Consider the following 15,877-nt stretch of genomic DNA (forward strand, 5'->3'; position numbering starts at 1 on the left):
CCTTATTTATTTTCATTTTGGTTGATCTGGCCATTAGTGTAATGAAGTGTTAAAGTCCCCCACTATTATTGTGTTACTGTCGATTTCCTCTTTTATAGCTGTTAGCAGTTGCCTTATGTATTGAGGTGGTCCTATGTTGGGTACATATATATTTATAATTGTTATATCTTCTTCTTGGATCGATCCCTTGATCATTATGTAGTGCCCTTCCTTGCCTCTTGTAACATTCTTTATTTTAATGTCTATTTTATCGTATATGTGTATTGCTACTCCAGCTTTCTTTTGATTTCCATTTGCATGGAATATCTTTTTCCATTCCCTCACTTTCAGTCATATGTGTCCCTAGGTCTGAAGTGTTTCTCTTGTAGATAGCATATATATGGGGTTTGTTTTTGTATGCATTCAGCAAGCCTGTGTCTTTTTGTTGGAGCATTTAATCTATTCACGTTTAAGGTAATTATTGATGTGTATGTTCTTATGACCATTTTCTTAATTGTTTTGTGTTTGTTTTTGTAGGTCCTTTTCTTCTCTTGTGTCTCCCACTTAGAGAAGTTCCTTTAGCACTTGTTGTAGAGCTGGCCTGGTGGTGCTGAATCTCTTAGATTTTGCTTGTCTATAAAGCTTTTGATTTCTCCATTGAATCTGAATGAGATTCTTGCCGGGTAGAGTAATCTTGGTTGTACGTTCTTCCCTTTCATCACTTTAAGTATATCATGCCACTCCCTTCTGGCTTGTAGAGTTTCTGCTGAGAAATCAGCTGTTAACCTTATGGGAGTGCCCTTGTATGTTATTTTTCATTTTTCCCTTGCTGCTTTCAATAATGTTCTTTGTTTTTAATTTTTGCCAATTTGATTACTATGTGTCTCAGTGTGTTTCTCCCTGGGTTTATCCTGTATGGGACTTGCTGTTCTTCCTGGACTTGGGTGGCTATTTCCTTTCCCACGTTAGGGAAGTTTTTGACAATAATCTCTTCAAATGTTTTCTCGGGTCCTTTCTGTCTCTCTTCTGCTTCTGGGACCCTTATAATGCGAATGTTGTTGTCTTTAATGTTGTCCCAGAAGCTCTTAGGCTGTCTTCATTTCTTTTCATTCTTTTTTCTTTATTCTGTTCTGCAGCAGTGAATTCCACCATTCTGTCTTCCAGGTCACTTATCCATTCTTCTGCCTCAGTTATTCTGCTATTGATTCCTTCTAGTATAGTTTTCATTTCAGTTATTGTATTGTTCATCTCTGCTTGTTTGTTCTTTAATTCTTCTAGGTCTTTGTTAAACATTTCTTGCATCTTCTCGATCTTTGCCTCCATTCTTTTTCTGAGGTCCTGGATCATCTTCACTATCATTATTCTGAATTCTTTTTCTGGAAGGTTGCCTATCTCCACTTCATTTAGTTGTTTTTCTGGGGTTTTATCTTGTTCCTTCATCTGGTACATAGCCCTCTGCCTTTTCATCTTGTGTATCTTTCTGTGAATGTGGTTTTTCATCCACAGGCTGCAGGACTATAGTTCTTCTTGCTTCTGCTGTCTGCCCTCTGGTGGATGAGGCTGTCTAAGAGGCTTGTGTACGTTTCCTGATGGGAGGGACTGGTGGTTGGTAGAGCTGATTGTTCTATATTTTCTCTTAATTTTACCCAATGCTGAGTTAAAGTTTTTAGATTTACTATTAGTATTTCCACTGAGTAAAAGAGGAAAAACAGGCATGAGACTGACACACACTGACCTCAGCAGAGTGATGACCTCTGGAGAGTAGGGTGAAGAAAAATGTTTGTAGGGGTGTCTTTTGCTCTATATGTACCAATTTATCTCTTTAAAAAAGATCAACCATGTGAAGCCATTTTTGCAAAATATTAAAATCTGCTTAATCTCTGTGGAGACTGCACATGTATTGAATTATTTTCTGTTTGAAATGTTTTATAATTAGACATTTAAAAAGGAGGGAGTGGAGGAGTAGAAATCGTTCTCAGGCTAATCCTGTAGTGTTCTGACCACCTTAGATTAAGCACGTATTAAATCCAAGATTTCTAGGTGATTTATAATAATTATTTTTAGTTTTTATTGATAAACTGATGGAGCTTTCTACCCCTTTCAGCTTGCCTGTCAATGGCATCTGCTGGCTGACAGCCTTAGGACCAGGCTCCTGCATTTCACAGGCACCTGGATATATACACCTATATCTCCCAATCTTATTCCCAGCCAAGCTCTTGCTTCAGTTCCTGTGTCTGTCCAGGCCCACGATCAGCTTTATAAGCCCTTGCTCATGACCCTAGATTGGCTTGATACAGACACTATCTCCAACTATTAGGTTCTCTGGGCTGGATCAATCTGCTTAATTACTAGCTTTATGTTGCTTGGGCTGATGCCACCTGGTTCTCAGTATGGCTCTATCTATCTCAGGCAGTTTTGTCAGAGCACTTTCCCAACCTTTCCCAGACTTTTTGTGAGCAGTTCCACTCACAGCCTTTCTGCTGTTTCTATCTCAAATTTACTTAATCCTAAAAGCAGCTGTTTGGTGAGCACTGGAGGTTAGTGACCACAGTTTAAAAAAGAGGCCAAGAATGGAAATAAAGACTTGAGAATTATAAAGATATAGTCAACAGAAGATATAATGGGAATGAATGAAATTATCCCAGAAGAGAGCTTAGAAATAAAAAAGAAGAAAACAAAGACTGAACTCTGGGACAACCTAAAATGTATGGCACAAGGCAGTGGAAGAGGATTCAGTGAAGAAAACAAACCAGGTCAAGTGAGAAGAAAGAGAACCTGAAGGGAATGCTACCTTGGAAGCCAAGAAGTAGAAAGTTCCAAGAAACACAGAGTGGTAAAAATGGTCAGTGTTTTAGGATAGTTAGTGAGAATAATGTCACTGGAGCTGAAATTAAGATGTCATTGGATATTTCTGCAAGAGAAGAACAGAGTGGGGTAGTAGAAGCCAGACTGAAATGAATCAAGTATGGAGTGAGGAAGTGGAAATGAGGACAGACCATACCAAGGATGCTCTAATGTGCATCAAAATCATTTGGATAGCATGATGAAGATTTTAAAAAATAGAGATGTCCAAATCTCACTCTCAGAAGTTCTAATTTAGTCTTAACAAGGGCCAGAAGTTTGCCTTTTGAAAAGCTTCCCAGTTTTAATAGAGTCTGGACTATATTTTTAAAAATTGACAATGAAAAAGAGGGAAGATGTGGGGAAGAAGCCTAAATGCTGGTGGGGGTGACAAATACCTTATAATTCTAAACTTGCTTCCCCCTGCAAGCTTTCCCCCAGGGCAGTAATGTGTTGTCCGGCCAAGCCAAAGAGCAGCCAGCTTAACAGTTGTGCTTTTCATGGTAAATTATTTAATTGCCTTTTGGTTTGAATCAATTTGGGCACCATGACCTAATATATCCTAGGCCCTGATGGCCCTTGGATAAACTGAATGTTGATTTCTTTAGCCTTCAAAAAACATTTATTGTTTGATTTTAGCTCTGCAGCTCCTAGAAACCAAGTAGTTGAGGGTTAAAAAAAAATTCTGAATTCTTTCCCGACCATCATTTCTTCAGCCTCCATTCTTATTTGCCAAGAACAAAGATTACTAGTGATAACTTTCCAGGCAATCTTTGCAAAAAAAAGCTTTTTACTGTTTTCAGTCTTTCCAAAAAACCTTTTATTATTTTCAGAGTCCTTGAGAGCTCACTCTTTTCAAACATTTACCATCTGAATTCTACCCTTCCTATTCTGCTTAAATTATACCATTTAAGGTCATCCAATGATGTCAAAATTCACATTAAATTTTTTGTTGTTGTTTTTAATTTTCGACTACTCTGAAGCATTAGAGATTGTTAATGTCACTTTTCTAAAATTATCTAGTCTTTGGATGTTTCCTATTCTCCGTATTGCAGCCTAATTGTGGATGGCCACAAAATACCTGTTTTCCAACATTTACATAGTAGTCTCATCTACTCCTAAAAATACAAATGTAAATTCTATGCAGTTTATTTAGAAATTTCTTATTTTCAGCCCTGCCTTTCTTTTTTAGTTACTATCTTTCTCACTGCCTTTCAGGCTTTTTAACTTGATTGGCCTGACCATGACAGTGTCTCAAATGCAATGGCAAAAGTTGAAATAAACATTCATGCCCTTTTAATTCTTTTCCAGTCATTTTGCTGTTAGTGCAACTGATTTATGTATGTTGATTTTGTATCTTGCAACTTTACTAAATTTGTTTATTAGTTCTAACAGTTTTTTGGTGGAGTCATTAGGATTTTTTATATATAAGATCACATCATCTGCACACAGAGACAATTTTACTTCTTCCTTTCCAAGTTGAATGCATTTTTCTTGCATAATTACTCTGGCTAGGACTTCCAGTACTATGTTGAATATGTTTTGTAAGAGTGGGAACCTTGTCTTGTCCTAATCTTAGAGGAAAAGCTTTCAATCTTTCACTACTGAGTATGATGATAGCTGTAGGCTTGTCATATATGACTTTTATTATGTTGAAGTACATCCCTTTTATATCTACTATGTGGAGAGTTTTTATCATGAAAGGATGTTAAATTTTATGTTAAATTTTGTCAAATGCATTTTCTGCATATATTGAGATGATTATATCATTGTAACCTTTCATTCTATCAGTGTGGTGTATCACATTTATTAATTTGTGTATGTTAAACTGTCCTTGCATGCCAGAGATAAATCCCACTGATCATGGTGTGTGACAATGCACTTTTGAATTTGGTTTGCTATATTTTGTTGAGAGTTTTTACAACTATTCTCATCAGCTATATTGGCCTGTGGTTTTCTTTTCTTGTGGTATCCTTATCTGGCTTTGGTATCAGGGTAATGCTGGCCTTATAAAATGAGTTTGGGGATGTTATTTCTGACTCTTTAATTTTTTGAAGGAGTTTGAGAAGGATTGGTATAAATACTTCTTTACTTGTTTGGTAGAATTCACCAGTGAAACCATCTGGTCCTGGGCTTTTCTTTGTTAAGAGATTTTTGATTACCGATTTAATCTCCTTACTTGTTATTGGTATGTTCAGGTTTTGTATTTCTTCATAATTCAGTTTAAGTAAATTGCATGTTTCTAAGAATTCATCCATTTCTTCTACGTTGTCCAATTTGTTGGAGTGTAATTGTTCATAGCAGTCTCTTATGATCCTTTGTATTATATTTCTGTGGTATCAGTTATAGTGTGTCTTTCATTTCTGATTTTGTTTATTTCAGTCTTGTCTCTTTTCTCAGTCTAGCTAAAGTTTTGTCAATTTTGTTTATCTTTTCAAAAAAACAGTTCTTAATTTGTTGATCTTTTCTATTTTTTTCTGGTCTCTATTTCATTTTTTTTGTCCTGATCTTTCTTATCTCCTTCCTTCTGCTAATCTCAGGCTCAGTTTGTTTTTCTTATTCTAGTTCCTGAAAAAAAAAATAAGGAAAAGCATCTAACTTACAATATCATTAAAAATGATAAAATATTTATAAATAAATTTAATCAAGGAGGTGAAAGATTTGTACACTAAAAACTATAATATTTTGATGAAAGAATTTGAAGAAGGCACAAATAAATAGAAAGATATCCCATGTTCATGAATCAGAAGAGCTAATATTGTTAGAATGTTCATACTACCAAAGCCATCTATAGATTCAATGCAATCTCCATTGAAACTCCAATGACATTTTTCTTAGGAAAAAAAAAATTTCTACCACAAAAGACCCTGAATAGCCAAGGCAATTCTGAGAAAGAACAGAAAAGCCAGAGGCATCATGCTTCCTGATTTCAAACTATATTACAAAGCTATAGTAATCAAAATATTATGGTACTGGCATGAATACTCAGTGGGAGTAAAGGATAGACTCTTCAGTAAATGGTATTGGCAAAACTGGATAATCATATGTAAAAGAATAAAATTGGAAATCGTATCTTACATCATTCACAGAAATTAACTCAAATGGATTAAAGACTTAAATGTAAGATTTGAAACTGTAAAATTTCTAGAAGAAAGCAGGAAAAAGCTCCTTGACCTTAGTCTTGGAAATAATTCTTTGAATATGACACCCAAAGCACAAGCAACAAAAGCAGAAATCCACAAGTGGACTACATCAAACAAAAATCTTCTGCACAGCAAAAGAAACAATCAACAAAATAAAAGCACAACTTATGAAGTGGAATAAAATATTTGCAAACCATCTTTCTGATGAATTAATTAATATCCAAAAAATAAGGGGAACTCATACAACTCAATGGCAAAAAATCTCCAAAAAATCTGATCAGAATGGACAGAGGATCTGAATAGACATTTTTCCAAAAAAGTCATACAAATGTTCAACAGGTACATGAAAAGATGCTCAACATCACTAATCTCAGGGAAATGCAAATTAAAACCACAATGAGATATCACCTCACTCTTGTTAGAGTGGTTATTATTAAAAAGAAAAAAAGAACAAGAGATAATAAATGCTGGCAAGCATGTGAAGAAAAGGAAATCCTTGTGCACTGTTAATAGAAATGTAAAATTGGTACATCACTGTGGAAATTAGTATGGAAGTTCCTCAAAAAATTAAAAATAGAGCTACCATATGATCTAGCAATTCCACTTCTGCATATTTATCCAAAGTAAACAAAATCACTATCCTGAAGAGATATCTGCACTCTCATGTTTATTGCAGCATTATTTATAATAACCAAGACATGGAAACAATCTTAGTTCATCCACTATTGGATGAATGGATAAAGAAAATATGGTAGGTATATACAATAGATTTTTTGTTTTTTGCATTTTAGAAATTATTTTTTTGCTGGATCTCATTATTTATTTTCTATTCCACATTTTAAAAATTGAAGTATAGTTGATTTACAATGTTGTGCCAATCTCTGCTGTACAGCAAAGTGACTCACTTATACACATACATACATTTTTTTTTTTACATTCTTTTCCATTATGGTTTATCCCAGGAGATTGGATATAGTTCCCTGTACTATACAGTAGGACCTTGTTGTTCATCCATTCTAAATGTAATAGTTTGCATCTATCAACCCCAAACTACCAGTCCATCCCTTTCCCTCCCCCCTCCCCCATGACAACCTCAAATCTGATCTCTATATCTGTGAGTCTATTTCTGTTTTGTAGATAGGTTGCTTTGTGCCATATTTTAGATTTCACATATAAGTGTTATCATATAGTATTTGTTTTTCTCTTTTTGACTTACTTCACTTAGTATGATAATCTCTAGTTGCATCCATGTTGCTGCAAATGACATGGACATTTGTTTCCATGTTTTAGCTACTGTGAATAGTGCTGCTATGAACATAGGGGTGCATGTATCTTTTTGAATTATAGTTTTGTCCAGGTGTATGCCCAGAGTGGAATTGCTGGATCATATGGTAATTCTATTTTTAGTTTTCTGAGGACTCTCCATACTGTTTTCCATAGTGGATGCACCAACTTACATTCCCAACAATAGTGTAAGAGGGTTCCCTTTTCTCCATACCCTCTCCAGCATTTGTTACTTGTAGACTTTTAAAGTTTGCCATTCTGATTAGTGTTCGGTGGTACCTCATTGTAGTTTTGATTTGCATTTCTCTAATAATCAGGAATGTTGGGCATCTTTTCATGTCTACTAGCCAACTGTATGTCTTCTTTGGAGAAATGTCTATTAAGGTCTTCTGCCATTTTTCGATTGGGTTGGTTTTTTGTTTGTTTGTTATTGAGCTGTAGGAGCATTTGTATATTTTGGAGACTGAGCCCTTGTCAGTTCCATCATTTGAAAATACTTTCTCCCATTCCATAGGCTGTCTTTTCTTTTTCTTTTTTTATGGTTTCCTTTGCTGTGCAAAAGCTTGTAAGTTTGATTAGGTCCCACTTGTTTATTTTTGTTTTTATTTCTATTGCCTTGGGAGACTGACCTAAGAAAATATTGTATCAGAGAATTTTTGTTCCTTTTTCCTTTTTTTAAAAAAATTGGGTTATAGTTGTTTTACAATGTTGTGTTAGTTTCTACTGCACAGTGAAGTGAAGCAACTATATGTATACATGTATCCCCTCTTTTTTGGATTCCCTTCCCATTTAGGTCACCACAGAGCATTGAGTAGAGTTACCTGTTCTGTACAGCAGGTTCTCATTAGTTGTCTATTTTATACATATTAGTGTATATATGTCAGTCTCAATCTCCCAATTCATCCCACCCACCCACCCCTTTCCCACCTTGGTGTCCATATGTTTGTTCTCTATGTCTGCATCTCTATTTCTCCCTTGAAAACAGGTTCATCTGTATCATTTTTCTGGATTCCTCATATATGCGTTAATATACAATATTTGTTTATCTGTTTCTGACTTACTTCACTCTATATGACAGTCTCTAGGTCCATCCATGTCTCTACAAATGATCCAATTTCATTCCTTTTTATGGCTGAGTAATATTCCATTTGTACAATGGAATATTGTTCAGCCACTAAAAAAGGAAATTCTGTTATCTGTGACAACATCGGTGGACCTAGAGGACATTATGGTAAGTCACATAAGTCAGATAGGGAAAGAAAAATACTGTAAAATCTCACCTATATGTGGAATCTAAAACAAATGATAGATACAGAGAGTAGAATGGTGGTTACCAGAGGCTGGGGGTGTCGGGGAAATGAGATGTTAGTCAAAGGGTATAAACTTTCAGTTGTAAGCTGAATAAGTTTTGGGGGTCTAATGAACAGCATTGTAGCTATAGTTAACAACACCATATTATATATATGAAACTTGCTAAGAGAGTAGATCTTAAATGTTCTTGCAATAACAAAAAGGTTATTATATGAGATGATGAAGGTGTTAATTAACCCTATGTGGCAATCATTTTACAATATATACATATTCAAATCTTCATCCTGTACACCTTAAACTTTATGTCAATTACATCTTATAAATTCTGAAGAAAAAAATCCACTTCCCAAATCACTTCCTTTTCCTGGATTCTTTCTTTCTTTCTTTCTTTCTTTTTTGTGATTCCACCATGCTTTCAGAAGAAAGTTACTCCTTTGATTTTATGTGCAGTTAGTTGCTGACATCTATCATTTATTCCTTTTCGATGTATTTAGAATCAGTCTTTTAATTTCCAGTCACACTACCATCAGATTTAATTTGGATCTTTTTTATAGGTTTATCCAGGTATAATTACATATTATAAAATTCACTCTTTTAAAGTGTACATTTTAATAAAATTTGACACATGTATACAGTTGTGTAATCACTGCTACAATCAAGATATAGAACATCTGCATCATCCCAAAATATGGCAATCAGTGTGCAGTCGCTTCCTCCTCCGCTCCCCTGACCTCTAGCCCCTGGCAACTGCTGATCTGTTTTTCTGTCCTTATGATTTTGCCTTTTCTATAAAGTCACATAAATGAAATCATTCAGTATGTAAACATTTTAATGAGGCTACTCGCACTTGGGAGAATGCTTTTGAGATTCATTCATGTCACATGTATTGGTGTAGTTCTTTCCTTTTTTATTGCTGAATAGTATTCCATATATGGTTGCCCGGCAGTTTATCCATTGACTAGTTGATGGATATTTGGAGGTTTCCATTTGTGGCTATAATGAAAAAGCTTGCTGCAAATATTTGCATGCAGATCTTTGTTTGGATGTATGTTGTCATTGCAATAATGCTTCAGTCATTTCTCTGCATATGGTTTCCCAAGTTCATGGTACAAACAGAAAAAATTAATAGCTGTGATAGTGCTTTTCACTTACACCAAAACTTCTAGTGGTTTTCCATTACATTAGATTAATTAGACAAACCTTATTCATTAGATAACATTATTAGATAAATGTCAGACCACTTGTTTTTGCATTAAAGCTTTCCAAAATTGATCTCAATCTACCTTTTCAGGTATATTACTCACTTTCTGTTCATCTGTGCTTCTGGGTTATTTATCATTCCAAGCATGCCTTATACTTTAATACTTTTTCTGCTTATACCATTAATTTAAATAGAATTTAGCTAAGTAAACGTTCATTGATTACCTACTATGTATAAGTTATAATGTTTTATAGATACTAGTATCCCTTGCTGATCAGGTCTTATTTGTTCCTGAGTTTCTGAGAGCAAATAGTGAGAGTTCAGCTAATGAAGGACACTGGCCCTATCTTAAACATTTACTTGAGTATTTTTAAATTCAGATAGTGATAGGAGAGTCTCTAGCCCAAGACAAGTTTCTTGTATACAATGGATGTTTAATAAATGCTTGTTGAAATAAATATAATTCATATCAGTTGTATGAGCATTGGAGTAGATTTCAGGTGAGTAGGGTAAGTTTATTTTTACACACACCGAGATAGAGGCATCATGAGAATGTGGGATGGAAACTAAGGAGAGATCTCATTTAAAGATAGCTTGGAGCAGCAATTACATAGATGTGGTAGTTGATGCCAAGGGAGTGAGTAAGGTCCCTTAGGGAGAAAATAAAGAAAGAGGAAAGACAGAGCTGAGAATGCTTTAAGGAATGCAGACATTTCATGCCTGCTTGCTAGAGTGGGACTGAGATAACTAAAGAATGAGTGGAGCAGAAGCAGTAGAGGAGACAAGGATATGCAGGAAACGGGCAAAGTGGTGGAGAGGGAGGGCATGGTGAAAGGCTTGAACGTTTATTGAATGACTGTTATATGTCTGATAGATACTAATTGGCAATTTACATAATTTGCCTCATTTAATCATCATAATATTTCTTATGAAATAGGTAGTATTATTCTCATTTTGTAGGTGAGCAAGATTCCGCTCAGACAACTTAGTAAGTTTTCTAATGTTAATATGGCTGGGAAGTGCTACAGCTGGGTTAAATATTAAGCATAGTGAGGGCATGTTGATTCATGTCTGCCTTTACCATTGATCTCCAGAACCTAATTTAGTCCCTGGCACAGACTGTGCATTCTGTAAACCCTTACTGATTGTATTAAATCAAATTTAGGTTCGTTTGACTTCAAGGCTCATGGTCTTTGCACAATACCTCATTGAATGATCACAGAAACCAAGGAAGGTGAAAGTTTGAATATAAAAGCAAACGCTAAATCATTTAGAAATGTTGAGTCATCAACAAGGATTTAGAAGAGTGCGTTGAATTTTTCAGTATGGAAAATAGTCATTGGCAACTTTTAAAAGAGCATTTTCTATAAAGTAGACTTAGAAGCCAGAATGTAATAGGTTGGAAAATGCCTTGCCCCAGTAAACACTGGGATTGCACACTGGTCCCTACACATAGCAGCAACACTCTAAGATAATTGCAGCTTATTAGCCCATTTCTATTGCCTGATCTTGGTGGGAGTCAGATTCCAGTCCACTGTGCTCCTTCTAACTTCAGGGCTCACATGCTGAGTTTCAAGATCAAACTCACTGATGCTCCCTCATGAGGCTTGAGAGCTTCCCCACCCCCAACGAAGATGTGACTCCAAGCACAGTTTTAGAAAGAAACCCACTCAGAAAGTCCGTCTCTTATATCCATTTTTATTTTTTAAAATATTGTTGATATGGCAGAGGGTTTCAGGCATTGTTTCTAGTGAACTATTTAAAAAATTCTATAAGTAAAAAAAAAAAAAAAAAAAAAAAAATTCTATAAGTGATCTAGCCACTCTTTTGGAATGTAACATCTATTGTGTTGGTGTCTCCATTGAAACTTATAATTTATCGTCCTGTTACATCAGCAAATATTTGCAATACAGTGTAATTTGTGTTAAATAAGAGGTATGAAAAGGCATGGAGCAAAGGAAAGTGTGATCAAATCTCACCTGGGGCGGGGACGTGGCCAGGTAGAACTTCACAGGAAATGTGATGTTTGACTTGGGTTTTGAAGGATGGCAGCATGTGGGTGGCACAGGGCTTTGACAGTGGATGACAAATAATGTTCTTCTGTATCTTTCCCTTACTGGCCTCTTTCCAAACTCTTTTGGTATAGGTGATAAACTGCAAGTGCATAGCTTTGCATTTTTGAAATACTTTTTTCTTTTTTTCCCTTTAAGTTTATATAAGAAGTAGTTCTGCTGTGGCTGGCATGCTTATATGCAATAGGTGGAAAATAAAGAGACAAAAGAAATGACTTAAACAAAACACAAAGGAAGCAAAATTAGATTTTAAAAAAAGACTCAGAGAAGAAAGCTTTTTAGGAACCAGTTATGGGAAGGTTCCTGTTAAAGAAGTGGGAGGACTCTCTAGAGTGTCACTGTGCCTACTGACTTACTTTATATAGGCAAGTTGAGTCATAGACATAATTTAATGTGTTGAAATAAAATTCTCACAGATTGAACCAAACTAGATAACGTTAATATAAATGTGATAATAGAGCAATATTTTAAGTTGAATTTCAGACCATGCAGATAGAATGAAAGAATATTCAGGATAGTTGTCATTAGGTGATCACAAAGAAGTCCTTTTTGAGGTGAAGGAGGTTGGTACAGAGAGTCTGGGTCATGGAGTGTAGACCTGTATACAAAGTCCAATTGTGTTAATTTCTGCATTTTGACTTTGGGAAAACTACTCCTTCAAGGCTTCAGTTTTCTTATGTCTAAAATGGAAATGATGATATCTTTGTTATATTTAGTTATGTGCATTACATGAGTTCATATACATGGAGTATCTTACACAGTGCCTGAACCAAAGTAGTTGCTCAATTAATGTTGGTTAATTTCTCCCTTCTCTTGTCTTCTTTTCCATCCCCGCCTTTACCTCCTCATGTCTTCAGTTTCACTTCTCTTCCCATTAAAAGATGGGAACAAGAGGGCTTCCCTGGTGGCGCAGTGGTTGAGCGTCTGCCTGCCAATGCAGGGGACACGGGTTCGTGCCCCGGTCCGGGAGGATCCCACGTGCCGTGGAGTGGCGGGGCCCGTGAGCCATGGCGGCTGAGCCTGCGCGTCCGGAGCCTGTGCTCCGCAACGGGAGAGGCCACAACAATGAGAGGTCCGCGAAAAGCAAAAAAAAAAAAAAAAAAAAAAAAAAAAAAAAGATGGGAACAAGAAGCTATGGTATATTTAAGGAAAGTCTTGGTAATCATTAAGATTCAGGAATTAAGGTTCAGGACTTACATAAAAGAATTAACATAGTAGATTTCACGTTGGAGATTTTGCTTACTATCATCACTCTCATTTTACATATAAGGGAACTAAGCTTTGGAGAGATTAAGTAGTTTGCTAAGCTTAATCCATAATGCATGTCAGATCCAGGACTTTATCCTTCCTTCTTTTTGACTTTGAAGAGCAAGTCCTTAATCACAGTTCACACTATTGACTAATGGTAAGCTCACCGTGAACTTGACTAAATTCCTCATTTCTCATTTCACCTGCTGCCCTTACGCCACCTGTGCTTGAATAGCAAGGCTCTTTTCTTTTTCTTGTTGCTGTTGTACTGACCTTACATTTATCCTTATTAAATTCCATCTTGTGGGCTTCCCTGGTGGCGCAGTGGTTGAGAGTCCGCCTGCCGATGCAGGGCACACAGGCTCGTGCCCCGGTCCGGGAAGATCCCACATGCCGCGGAGCGGCTGGGCCCGTGAGCCATCGCCACTGAGCCTGCGCGTCTGGAGCCTGTGCTCCGCAATGGGACAGACCACAACAGTGAGAGGCGCGCGTACCGCAAAAAAAAAAAAAAAAAAAAAAAAAAAAAATCCGTCTTGTCACATTTGGCGCATCTCTCTAGCCTCTCAAAGTCTTTTTGGCTCATGATACTGGTATACTGTCTTCCAACCTATTCCTTATCCTTGCAAGTTTTGTATCCTCTGCAAATGTAATACACATATATTTTCTGCCTTCATTCAAGTCATTGATAAAATTGTTGAACAAGACAGGGCTGAAGGCAGAGTTCACAGACTGTGACATCATTTCATTAATCAGTATCCTCAAGAAATGGCTTTTCAGTTTATTTCAAATCTGCCCAGTTGTATTAGCATTCAATCGCTTTTTCTCTATCTCTTTCACAGGGTATTAAAAAAGACTTTGTCAAGCCTTTTGGCCTTGATAAAGTCTAGATACATCATGTCCACTACATCTTCCTGATGTACAAGTTAAGTAACCCTGTCAAAAAAGGGGACTCTTCAGTTTTCAACATAATTGTATGCATTACATATTGTTTGCTAAAATATTTCCTTTCAAAAGAGGATAAAGTCCTATATAATTTTTTTATAGCTACCTAGTTAAAATGAAACTTAAATCTACAGCTCCTGATCATAGCTTTCTTTGTACAAAGGTTCTCACTTATGCCTTTACTAAATACCATAGGCTCACAGCTCATTCTCCTAGGCATGAAGTTTAATATAAATAAATATACTGTCTATTAATTTTCATAATTCACACATTCTCAAGACAGTGTGCTTAAAGCTTCTAATTTTCCCTAGATGTAGAATTTTGAAGGTCATTCCAGGAAGTTGACAAAACTCATAAAATTCTATGTTAAAAGTAATTGACTTAAAGTAGAATTTATTTAAATATAAAATATTTAAAATCTAAAGTCTATGTGATTGTATTTTCATTGGAATAGGAATATTAAGGAGTGACGTCATGAAGATGGCCGAGTAGGACACTCTCCCACAAAGATCAACATCCCCTCACAAAGATCAACGGTTAGACAGCTATCAACCAACAAAAACAGCTCTGGGAGATCTCAGGAGTTGACTTATGAAACTTAAATAGCACAGTGGAACAAAAGCCCCTGAGAATAACAACACACAAAGGGAAGGAAGAACAGCTTCTTTTTGCCTTGCATCATCCCATTCCCCAGGCAGCACTGTTCAGTGCAAAGAGGGAACTTTCCAGCTAGAAAGAGCTGCCCTGGCCAGGAAAGACAGAGAAGGGCAAGCCACCAGCTTCCCAGCCTTTTGGGGACCATATGAACGACTTGCTTTGGCTTCACCCCAGCACAGACCAGCGTAGCTAAGACATGTAGTGACAACTAGGAACAAGGAAGAGGGGCAGGGGCCATCAGCCATGCAGTGGGAGTTACTGAGGTTCCCATTGACCTGCTCTTCAGAGGGAACCCCAGCAGCTTAAGCCACTAAAGAAACCAACAACCAGCAGAGCCACTGCAGACTCTTTGCAGATTTTACTGGGTTTTGGCCCACAGGTTTTTGTGTTCACATGTCCCTCCCACTCTTTACCCCACCCGGGGCCTGGGATCTACACTGGCAGCCAGCCCTGGCCTCTGTGGCTCTGCGTGTGCAAATGCCAGCCTAGACCCCTGCAACTGACCCCCACCAGCATATGGGAATCCGGAGCTGGCTATATTGAGCCTTAATTGATATATAACATTGTGTAATTTTAAGGTCTACAGTGTGATGATTTGATACACATGTATTGCAAAATTGATTACCACAATAATGTAAGTTAACACTTCAGCTCAAATAATTACTGTTTTTTGGTTGCTGTTATGGTGAGAACATTTAAGGTGTACTCTCGTAGGAACTTTTAAATGTACGATGCAGTATTGTTAACTGTAGTCATCATATTGTGCATTAGATCCCCAGATCTTATTCATCCTAGGATGGAAGCTGGTATCATTTGACCAATATCTCCCCATTTCCCCAGCCTCTAGCCCCTGGCAACCACTCATCTACTCTCTCTTTCTATGAGTTCAGCTTTTTCAGATTGCACATATAAGTGAGATCTTACAATATTTGCCTTTCTTTGCTTGATTTATTTCACTTAACATAATGCCCTCAGGGTCCATCTATGTTGTCACAAATGGCTGGATTTCCCTCTTTTTATGGATGAATATATATACACACACACACACACACATACACATACCACATTCGTTTTATGCATTCATCCATCAGTGGACACTTAGGTTGTTTCCATGTCTTGCCTATTATAAATGATACTGCAGTGAATATGGGGGTGAAGATAGCAGATATTGGGCTAACTTTTAATTAGGGAGTAATGTG

The sequence above is a fragment of the Aethalodelphis obliquidens genome, unplaced genomic scaffold, assembly GCF_003676395.1.
Source record: "Aethalodelphis obliquidens isolate GAN/ISIS:26980383/991018 unplaced genomic scaffold, ASM367639v1 scaffold36, whole genome shotgun sequence".
Classification (NCBI taxonomy): domain Eukaryota; kingdom Metazoa; phylum Chordata; class Mammalia; order Artiodactyla; family Delphinidae; genus Aethalodelphis; species Aethalodelphis obliquidens.